The 12,014-nt window shown below is 42.0% G+C and overlaps 1 non-coding gene across 1 annotated transcript; it reads left to right on the top strand.

The window, feature by feature from the left end:
* Window positions 1-629: 629 nt before the first annotated feature.
* On the top strand, window positions 630-733 carry LOC130842700 (U6 spliceosomal RNA). Its single transcript, XR_009050515.1, has one exon. It is a non-coding gene; the product is annotated as a U6 spliceosomal RNA (small nuclear RNA).
* The last annotated feature ends 11,281 nt before the right edge of the window (window positions 734-12,014 follow it).

Here is a 12,014-nt window from a genome sequence, read left to right as displayed (position 1 = left end):
CTAAGGGATAATGTTGACTTTTTCTGACCCTTCTGACTTCAAGCAACTGAAGTTTGGACTCTATAAACTGCCCAAGCCCCTTCATGAATACGCATGTATCCTCAGTTTTAAAACCATCCAAATTTCCCTTTTCAGGGAGGCACTGCTTTGGGAAAGATCCCCAGTGTTGTCTTCACTTGCTGTAATAAATCCTTCCTTCTCCCCATCTTTGGCTCAGTTGTGTCTTCTGGCTTGGCACCCACCCAGAGGGGAACCCAGTTTTCAGGTTAACAGTTCTAATAGCTGAACACTGATATATCATTGCTCTATTAATTTGTAATTACTGATGGTGTATGATGTTGAGCATATTTGTGTGTACTATCTGTTTATCTTTTTTGGCCAGGTGTCTGTTCAGTTCTTTACCTAATTTTAATGGGGTTTGATGTTAGAGGTCTTTGTATATTTGAGACAAATCCTTTAATAGGTATGTGTTTGCAGATATTTTTCTCCCAGTTTGTAATTTCTCTTCTGATTTCTGAACAAGGTCTTTCACAAAGTAGAAATCTTTAATTTTATAAAGTTCACAGTATTACTTATTTTTCTATGTGGATGGCCCTTTCTGTGTTGTGTGTTAAAACTCGGTGTTCATGGTGCTTGCTTCGGCAGCACATACACTAAAATTGGAATGATTCAGAGAGGATGAGGATGGCCCCTGTGCAAGGATGACACAAATTCATGAAGGTTCCATATTTTTGAAACATTGTAACAAATTCAATAAAGACTTTAAAAATGGTCCACATCAAAATATCTTTTAAAAAAGGTTAAGATGTGAGACTATGTAAAAAAATCCCAAAACTCAGTGCTCATGGTCTACATGACCAAACCCAAGCTCGTGTTTCTCTTTTTGTTTTCTCCTATAATTTTGAATCATTTTGCATTTAAAGTTTGTCTATGAATAATTTTTGAGTGAATTTGGCGTAAACTGTAAACTTTGGGTCTGCATTCATTTCACACCAAATGGTTTCCAATTAATTGTTAACTCTTTTTAGAGAAGTTATGGGATACAGTCTCCATTTCAGTTTGAATTTCCACAGGTTACTGGGTTCAGCAGTTCTGCGAGCGGGAGCGCCGTCTCCAGTCGCCTGTGAGGGGGACGCGGCCTGCACTCCCCGCACCGACCACAGGGGGCAGAGCCCGCGTCTCTGACCCTCAGCGCCTGCGCCTTCCAGGAGGCCTGGGCGCTGAGCACAGGTGAGGCGAGTTGTGTTTCCTCAGGCACCGCCGGGGGCTTCGGCTGAGACCCCCAGGTCAGCGTCTCTGCTGACCGGAGCTCAGTCTCCTTAGGACTCGCTGAGGGTTCGGCTTCAGGACAACATGGGGCCACGTCCATGTTGACGAGAGTTGGGTTTCCTGAGGATGCAGGTGCTGCTGGGAGCAAAAGGTGAGGAGAAGCTTCCTGCGGCGACTGAAGGCTGAGGCGGCCGTCTGTTCACAAGCCTCGTTTCACTGGCTACTCCCCACACTGTCCTCCCCGCCCATGCAGTGCTATGATCAGTCTCATTTCAGAGGTTAGATGGTCAGTAACGTGCCCCGGGTTATACGGCCGTCAGGGGTCAGAGCCAGTTTTTTGTGACGCTGGGGCTCGAGGCCCTCGAGGTCCGGACCGTGGTGGTTGCACAGGCGGCAGCGGGAGGACGTGAGGGGAAGGGGGAGAGGGAGGGCTGAGCCGTTTAGGGACCATGCGTGTGGGGAGCAGCAGCTCTTCCTGCAGCCCGGTACTGGGCTGCCCCTGGCATGCGGCTCCCGCACCACCTTCCAGACCCGGAGACGACGGGGAGCTGACGGTGGTCTGTGCCTTCCAAGGGCCTCTGGGCTGGAGGGTGGGGTAGAGAGGTAGGGGTGAGAAGGGAGGGAAATTGAGGTGCGGTGCATGCAAGGTGGAGGTGAAATGGGTGAAACTGGTATTGATGGGGTATGTGGGGGGTTGAGAGAAAGGGAGGAGCCTGACTGGGATGAGGAGGTGAATGGGGATGCCCCTGATTGAAATAAGGGAGAGAACACTTTACAGACGCTGGTACAGTATTTTTATATCATATGCTTATTAGGTATTATTGATTTGATAGAATTGTTTTCCTGAAAAAAAAATTACCCAGTTTCTTTATGTGATAGGCAGATAAAACTATATATGTTTCCAGGATACATAAAGCAGAAATATTATTATTTGGCTTGTAAATTCATGTTGCCTTCCTGCCTGTTTCAATATATTACTTTTCCTCCCTTCCCATCATTCTTTTATACTTTTCTTCTCACTAGAGTAAGAAAACACACTTCTTGCTCTCTGTATGATTGGCTTGGCAGGTACTTCTCGAGTTCTTTGGACCCCAGGTGGAGGGTCACACTTATTTCTCACTGGCGATATCCTACGAGCATAGTAGTATGAAACCTCATCATTGGCAAAACATTTCACTTGCACTGTTGTTGGAGCCGCCCTGCTAGGTAGACCCAGCTGGGTTGTGTCTTCGTTAAGTCACAGGTGAATGAGTTGTCCACTCAGGATGACACAGCAGTAATGCCTAGAGCTGGAGATCACTCTGATTTCCTTACCCAGCGCTGTGCTCTGCCGCCACCCTGCCTCGTGTTACCCACACATGTGACCATTTGCCTGGTGTGTCCAGGAGGGGTCTGCAGATACAAAGGGCTCTTGTTTCCAGGCACCACCAGTATTGATGGTGGTGGTCACAGGTATGTGGATCCAGTTTTGCTCCTTGGAGCACACTGATGCCCAATGCCATAACAAAGCCATTGTTTCCACATTTGGGAGAAGGATTAAAATACAAACAGTCTAGTGACTGGGCATATAAACTTCAGGCCCTTTCCTGGCAGGAGAGGGTAGAGGAAGAAAGCCATTGGCATGTGGGGGACCGAGGTGGCTCACCTCCCAATTTTGCTTGGGGTCAGCCCAGCCGGTCAGTTTAGAAACACATGTCTGCCAGCTGGGGAGGCAGGACCTTGCCCACTGACTCTGCCTCACTCTGCCTTACCCTGTGGGTCTGCTTTCAGCTCAGGATGGGCAGACGGTGGTACAAGATCCTGCTGAGCGCTGGTTGGAACCAGCTTCTCTTCCTCTCACACAGGCAGGCCAAAGCTCTTCTCTGTTCCTCTGCCTTCTCTTTAGCTGAGTCTCCCCAGTCTAACCCCCAGCGTGGACTAAAGGGGAGAAACAGGAGCCTCTGGAGGAGGAGAGGGATAATGAGCCCTCCCTCCCAGATGCCCTCCCCTGGAGCTGGTGCTGCAGTGCTTTCATTTTTTCTGTTACAGCCTTGAAACCATGCTTGTGCTAAAAACTCTGGGAAATATGTGATTATTCTGTTCATTTAGAGACTATCATCCTTAGAAATATCTTCCTATAAATTATATTGATTCCACTGCTCCATGAAACAAAAACCTACTTTGGAAGCACCCCTGCTCTGTGTCCCTGTGCATTGTCAGAGGCACCTCTCCCAGCTTCCCAGACACTTTCCTGCCTGGCCATATGTGTCTCACCCCAGGATACTGAGGCCCAGCAAGGGCCTTGCTCAGCCACCTCCTCACCATCCCAGAGTCCCAGCCTGGTGAGTGTGAGCGTGTAGATTTCCACCTGGCAGCACAGATCCTGTTGGGGATTCATCCTCCAGTTCCCAGCAATGCCTATCCTCATCCTGTCTCTTACCTAAGCCTAAGCAGGACATGCACACCTTCAGATGTCCACAGCTGAACTCATGTGCTCAAGAACCTGCCTGTCCTAGGTGCTTATTTAACTTAATTGGCTGAAAGGCAGATTTTACATTCCCAGTAGAGTGAATAATACAATGGATGGACTTTTTCTTATTAATATTGGAATGGATTTAGGGTTAGAAATGAGCATGGGAACATGTTATAAAATAGTACACTTGAAAATGGTAAAACATAAACCTCACTATCTCAGATGATACTCAGCTTTGCGTGTATATGCGTGTGTGTGAGGGAGGGAGAAAGAAGGACAGAAAGGGAGACAAGGTCCTGCTTTTCTCTGCACATTTGTTAAGTGAGGGGCCTATCTGGTAACTATTTAAATCGTAAAAACAAAGAAAGTTTTAAATTAATCTTTACACCAAAAAAGTATAACATTTTCCCAGTCATGTGAAAGAAGAATTTCTGATGACTGCAGAGCAAATAGAATTTCATGCTGCGAAATTGGGAATGGGGTGGTTTCTTAATTCATTAAACCATTTAATTTATTGATAACTTATTAATTAAATCTCTAACAGATTCTTATTTAAAGTGCTACTATTTATCTAATGCAACCCCAAATGATTTAAATCAGACCTCTTTTGAAATCCTCAGAGCCACTTAATTGCTGTGTGACTGTAAGCAAGTTGGGTATAATAGTTCCTACCTTAAATGAGTTAATATATATAAAGCACTTAGTACGAAGCTTGGCAAAGAGCAGGGAATACAGGCCTTTTTATTACTATTTTGAGAAGGAAAAATTGTTGCCTTGAGTGCAGTTGGGTGCAATGTTGTCATTTCACCACAAGAGGGCAGTGCTTTAATAGTAAAAGCAGGAAATGCACTTGGTAATTGAAATGGCAAGAAGTTTGGCAATATTTTTCAGCCATTTCATGGGATCAGAGAATGGGGCTGCACTCGGCCTTGGTCATCACTTATTTCATCCTCTCATCCATCTCTTTAAAGTTCTCTGGCAGTTTTTAGCCAGATTTTGGAAAATGATCTCTTACTGGTTTTCCCTTCCTAAGTAAAGTGTGCTTTTTTTTTTTTTAACCCTGTGTCTCCACAACAAAGATGTTTTTAAGCACTGAGTATTTGTGTATAAAATTTGGGGGACAGGCGTGTTTCTCCATCATGTGACTTTCTCTGTCTTTCCCTTTCTATTTTTGCCTGTTTGATTCCTTGGTTCATTCTCATTTCACCTCATTATTTTTTTTTATTGGACTACAGTTGATTTACAATGTGTTAGTTTCAGGTCTATAGCAGTGATTCAGTTATACATATATCCACTCCTTTTTATATTCTTTTCTCATATATGTTATCACACAATATTTAGTAGAGTTCCCTGTGCCATACAATAGGCCCTTGTTGGTTATCTACCTTGTAAATAGTAAGTAGTGTGTATATGTTAATCCCAAACTCCTGATTTATCTGTCCACCCCACCCCACATTTCCCTTTAGGTAACCGTAAGTTTGTTTTTGATATCTGTAAGCCTGTTTCTGTTTTGTAAATAAATTCATTTGTATCTTTTTAAATTTTTTGTATTGGGGTATAGTTTTACAATGTTGTGTTAGTTTCTACTCCACATATGAGTGATATCCTATGATATTTGTCTTTCTCTGTCTGACTTACTTCACTTTGTATGATAATCTCTAGGTCCATCCATGTTGCTTCAAATGGCATTATTTCATTCTTTTTTCTGGCTTAGTAATATTCCATTGTATATAGTACCACATCTTATTTACCCATTTCTCTATCAATGGACATTTATGCTGCTTCCATGTCTTAGCTATTGTAAATAATTCTGCAATGAACATTGGGGTACATGTATCTTTTTGGATTATGCTTTTCACAGGATATATCCCCAGGAGTGTGATTACTGGATCATATGGTAGTTTTATTTTTATTTTTTTTACGGAACCTCCATACTGTTCTCCATCATAGTTGTACCAATTTATATTCCTACCAACAGCATGGGAGGGTTCCCTTTTCTCCACACTCGCTCCAGCATTTATTGTTTGTGGACTTTTTAATGATGGACATTCTGACCCTTATAAGGTGATGCCTCATTGTGGTTTTGATTTGCATTTCTCTGACAATTAGTGATGTTGAGCACCTTTTCATTTGCTTTTTGGCCATCTATATGTCTTCTTTGGAGAAACATCTATTTAGAACTTATGCCCATTTTTTGATTTGGTTGTTTGTTTTTTTGACATAGAGCTGTGTGAGCTGTTTTTATATTTTGGAGATTAATCCCTTATCAGTAGCTTCATTTGCAAATATTTTCTACCATTCTGTGGGTTGCCTTTTTGTTTTGTTTATGGTTTTCTTTGGTGTGCAGAAGGTTTTAATCTTAATTAGGTCCCATTTGTTTATTTTTGTTTTCATTTCCATCACTCTAGGAGACAGATCCAAAAAAATATTGCTACAATTTACGTCAAATAGTGTTCTGCCAATGTTTTCCTCTAAGAGTTTTATAGTGTTTGACCTTAAATTTAGGTGTTTGATACATTTTGAGTTCATTTTTATGTATGGTGTTAGAGAATATTAGAGAATGTTCATTTTTTTACATATACCTATCCAGTTTTTCGAGCACCACTTATTGACGAGACTATCTTTTGTCCATTGTATATTCTTGCCTCCTTTGTTGTGCATTAATTGACTATATGTGCATGGGTTTATTTCTGGGCTTTCTATCCTGTTCTATTGATTTATATTTCTGTGCCAATACCATACTCTTTTGATTTCTGTAGCTTTGTAGTATAGTCTGAAGTCAGGGAGCCTGATTCCTCCTGCTCCATTTTTCTTTCTCATTGTTGCTTTGGCTCTTTGGGGTCTTTAGTGTTTCCGTATGAATTTTATAATTTTTGTTCTAGTTCTGTGAAAAATGCCATTGGTAATTTAATATGGATTGTATTGAATCTGCAGATTGCCTTGGGTAATATTTTGACAATATTGATTCTTCCAGTCAAAGAACTTGGTATACCTTTCTGTTTGTTTCTCTCATCTTCAATTTCTTTCATCAATGTCTTATAGTTTTCAGAGTACAGGTCTTTTGCCTCCTTAGGTAAGTTTATTCCTAGGTATTTTATCTTTTTGATGTGTTGGTAAATGGGATTGTTTCCTTAATTTCTCTTTCTGATCTTTCATTATTTGTGTATAGGAATGCAAAAGACTTGTGTGTATTAATTTTGTATTCTGCAGGTTTATTGAATTCTTTGATGTGTTCTAGTAGTTTTCTGGTAGCATCTTTAGGATTTTCTGTGTATAGTATCAAGTCATCTGCACACAGTGACAGTTTTACCTCTTCTTTTCCAGTTTGCTTCCTTTTATTTCTTTTTCTTCTCTGATTGCTGTGGCTACGACTTCCAAAACTATGTTGAATAAAAGTGGTGACAGACTTCCCTGGCGATCCAGTGGTTAAAGCTCCGCACTTCCACTGCAGGAGGCTCAGGTTCAATCCCTGGTCAGGGAACTAATATCTTGGGCTTCCTAGGTGGCGCAGTGGTTAAGAATCCGCCTGCCAATGCAGAGGTCACGGGTTCGATCCCAGCTCCAGGAAGATCCCACATGCCGCAGAGCAACTAAGCCCGTATGCCCCCCCCCAAAAAAAAAAAGAAAAAGAAAAAGTGGTGACAATGGACTTGTTCCTGATCTTAGAGGAAATGCTTTCAGCTTTTCACCATTGAGAATGATATTAGCTGTGAGTTTTTCATTTATGGCCTTTATTTTGTTGAGTTAAGGTCTGTCTATGCCCACTTTCTGGAGAGTTTTAATTATAAATAGGTGTTGAATTTTGTCCAAAATTTTTTCTACATCTATTGAGATGGTCATGTGGTTCTTATTCAGATTGTTAACATGGTGTATCATATTGATTGATTTGTAGATGTTGAAGAATCCTTGCATCCCTGGAATAAATCCCACTTGATCATGGTGTATGATCCTTTTAAAGTATTGTTGGATTTCGTTTGCTAGTATTTTGTTGAGTATTTTTGTGTCTATGTTCATCAGTGATATTGGCCTGTAATTTTCTTTTTTTGTGGTATCTTTGGTTTTGGTATCAGGATGATGGTGGCCTCATAGAATGAGCTTGGCAGTATTCCTTCCTCTGCAATATTTTGGAAGAGTTTCACAAGGGTAGGTGTTAACTCTTCTCTAACTGATAGAATTTGCCTGTGAAGATATCGGGACCTGGACTTTTGTTTGTTGGAGGTTTTTTAATCACTGATTCAACTTCAGTGCTTGTGATTGGTCTGTTCATATTCTCTATTTCTCCCTGGTTCAGTCTTGGAAGGTTTTATCTTTTTAGGAATTTTTCCATTTCTTCTTGGTTGTCCATTTTATTGGTATATAGTTGTTTGTAGTAGTCTCATATGGTTCTTTGTATTTCATTGGTGTCAGTTTTAACCTATTTTTAATTCTGCTATTAACTCCTTTTTGTGTATTTTAGATTTCAGTTATTGTATTCTTCAGCTCTGATAGTTCTCTTTTATGTTTTCTATTTCTTTGTTGCAGTTATCACTGTGTTCATGTATTATTTTCACATGTTCAGTTAGCATTTTATTAGTAATGCTTTCAACTCTTTTCAGGTAAAATATTTATTATTTTTTATTTGTTCCCCACCTCCTTTGTGAATTTTTTTCTTTCATCTGAAACATATTCCTCTCATTTTATGTCTTGTTTGACATCCTCTGTTTTTCTCTGTGAGATTATGTGAAACAATTCCCTATCCCACTCTAGAAGGCATGTCCTTGTGTGGCAGCATCCTTATAAAGTTGGCTTGTCCCAGTGGAATTGGTGGAAGAGCTAAATTTAAAGTGAGCATAGGCTGAATCTTTCCCTGTTATGTGCTACCAGGCACTGTATTGCTGGCATGTAGGGCTAGAGTCACTGCCCACTCAGGGGTGGTGCCAAGGCCTAAGGGTCTGGAGCAGGATCTTTGAGGGAATTGGGTTTCTTCCCAATGTGGTGGTGGTGTTCACCATGGTCGGGGGTGTGGCTGGGACCTGAGGGCTTGGGGCTGCACTTCCAAGTTTGTTCCACTTTTCCCCTAGTGTGCACATATTGGGTGGGGGCAGGGGCAGGGCCACAGGGGTTGGAGCCACACTAATAAGCTGGTTCCACTCCTACCTTTGTGTGGTTGTGCCAGCAACAGCAGTCTCCATACTAGCCTGAGGAAGGAAGAGGACCTAAGCTGATTCCACACCTTCTCTAGTGCTTGCACATGTGTGTGTGCAGGCAGTGCCAGTCTCTGACATGTCTGGAGGAAGGGCTATAGTCCAAACAGCTTCTTCTCCCTCCCAAGTACAGGCATGCATGCTAGTACCTGCAAAGGTTCTCTCTGCTCTGGCTAGATGCAGGGCCAGGGTGTGAGGTGGCTCTGCTCCCTCCATGTCCACTCAGGCTCATTAGAAATGGCAGCCTTTTTCTTAGTAGGAAGCAGCTCTGGAGCAGGAGTTAGTGGAGTTAAAACACGATTTGGTCTAGGGGCTGCCATGGGGTGGTCCTGGCAGGCTGGCCAGGGCACCTGGCGGTTTTCAATCTGCTGCCTCTGTGCTGGGACTGGAAGCAAGCAAGTCTGTGTTCACACTGTTCAAGAGCAGCATCTTGGTTTCTGACAGCCCTTTATTGAGTCCCACTGGTTTTGAAACCAGCTTAGGGGGCTTGTCTTTTCAGTGTCATACCCCAGGGGCTGTGGTGCCCAGTGTGTGGCTCACAGTCCTATCTCACCAGTGAGGATCCCCAAGGCTGTGACACTACCCTTGTCTTCTGGGTCACCTGCTAGGGCTGTGGGTCCTGACTAGATAGCTTCTCTTTCCCTCCTACCAAACTATGTTGTTCTTTCTTTGTGGGCTTGGCCTTGTGGTCATACTGCTGGACTTCATGTCATTTTCAGCGAGAAGCGTTCTATATGTAATTGTGGTTTTGATGTGATTGTGGGCTGAGGTGTGGTAGGGTCCTCCTACTTTGCCAACTTAATTCCCGCATCATAGTGTTTTATAACAGCCACATCATATAACCTTCTAACCAAAAGCACACAAGCATTCCAATTTAGCCACATCCTTGCCTCGCTAGTTATTTTCTTCTGTTATCTTTTGTTTTGGTTTGTTTACTGACCATCCTAAGAAGCGTGTGATGAGACTTAATTTGATTTGTATTGTTTTTTCATTCTGTAACCAGTTTCTCTTACAGACAAGGTTTTTTTATTGTAATGAAGTATATCTGATCAATTGTTTTCTCTACTGGATTGTAGTTTCGATATTATATCTCAAATGTCCTCATCACATAGTTCAAATAAAATAAATATCAACTTACACAACCTAAATGCATACAATTTTTTTGTCATTCACATATCACAAAAGCTAGAAAAAATTTAAAAGTCAACCACAAATCCAAGTCACCTATATTTCCACTTATATGTTCTTTTAGAAACTTTATAGTTTCACATTTATACTTAGTCCATGAACCATTATATTAAATTTTTGTAAAGGGTGGATGGTCTGGGCTTATTGTGTGTGTGTGTGTGTGTGTGTGTGTGGTGAATTTCCATTTGTTCCAGTACCCTGTACTGAGAAGATTATCTTTTGTTCATTTCATTGGCATTGCTCATTTGTCAAAAATAAGTTGCCTATATTGGTGTGATTCTATTTCCTGACTCTCTATTTCATTGAAATATTTGTCTATACTTTGATCAATATCACACTTTCTCCTTACTGTCAACTTATATTGACTTGAAGTAGGAGAATGTCAATTCTTTGATTTTGTTTTATCTTTGATATTGTGTTTACTATTTTCTGACTTTTGCTTCTCAGTGGATTTTGAGTTCACAATTCATGCAAGATCTGTGGAATAGAAAACAAAAGTTGGAAGAAGGGAAAGTGATTTTATTTACACAAAAGCAGCCATTTTTGTTCTAAAACTCCATCTCAATCTTCCATCCCCACTCCTCAGATCCTGACCAACAGGTGCCTAGAATTGAGGCCAGGGCTGTGTCTTTGCTTCTTGTGGGAAAGGGGAATAGAAATTTAATTATGGTCCAATGAGAGTCAGTATACTCTACACATTTAGCACAGGCAGAATTTTGCATTCCACGTTTTACTTCAGTCCCCTACACAGAAAACTCCAAGATTTCTAGTTAAATAAACTGTTCTTATTGCTCTTATCTTATTGTCAAGATTGGGACATTTCTGGACCTAGCAACTGCCCCATATCTATTCACCATGAATTTCCAAGGCCACTAGCGCCTGCATGGCTGACAGTCACTAGCAGGATATATACACCCCCTGGTTCACAAAGAGCTTTGACTTCTATATTGCTGATTTGCTAAGAAGAAAACATCTCAGCTTCCAATATAAGTAGCCCACATGTTCTCTCAGCTTTATTCTTACATTAGAAAAGTAATAATAACTTACAATAGGGAGGGAGAAACTACCGTCTAGTGAATATCAAAGATTTAAACACTGACAAAGGAGAATCAAACTCTGATGGGCTGCATGAGTAACAGAGCCTGAAACCCTGAGGAGGGTGGGCACAGGGAAGGACCACCATGTCTGGTCCTCATTCAGGCCCTACCCCCTTATCAGGGCCCACCCTGCCCATGTGTGTACCATTCCCTTGACAGGAAAGTAAGCATCACATGAAGTAGTTTTCCCTTGATATTTCAAACCTCTTATTGTGCTACCCTAGATTTTTTGTGCATCAGGGGCAATGGGCTGCTCTAGACTGTAAAATCCTTGAGCTACCCATTCCTCCTGCCTGCTGTGAGTCCCAGCATAGCCTTGAGATTTTCTTAGGTCTGGTAGTTCAGCTGCAGGCAGTGGGATTATAGACCCACACTTTTCTGCATTATTTCCCCACAGATATCATCTGCCTTATGGTTTTCCTGCTTAAATGCCTTCACACTGTCTCCTACTTCCTACCCCTGTGCAGTGTAAAAACCTCACTGGAAAGAAGGGTTCTTCCCCTTTGCACCTCTACAGCCTTACCCCTCTTAGAGAGTACAGGCCAATCTACCCCATGTGTAACCCCAGGAGTTTGCATCCTCTGCCTAATCGTGCCATTCTGTAGAACCCTAGGCTCTCCTGGTCACCCCATCCTCCTAACCTCCTCATCCTAGGACCTCCTGCTCCCCAGGATTCTCCTTCACATTCAGGACCTCTTTACATTGTCCATGTACCATTGGAAAGTGTGCTCTTCTGGCACAGAGGGCATCCTAATTCCATTCCTATGAATGATGAGGTAGGGGGTGAGCCTGAGGGGAAAACAGAAAGCCAGGGAGAGGGAACCA

The sequence above is a fragment of the Hippopotamus amphibius genome, chromosome 1 (genome assembly GCF_030028045.1).
Source record: "Hippopotamus amphibius kiboko isolate mHipAmp2 chromosome 1, mHipAmp2.hap2, whole genome shotgun sequence".
NCBI lineage: Eukaryota > Metazoa > Chordata > Mammalia > Artiodactyla > Hippopotamidae > Hippopotamus > Hippopotamus amphibius.
This window is presented reverse-complemented; position numbering and strand designations above follow the sequence as displayed.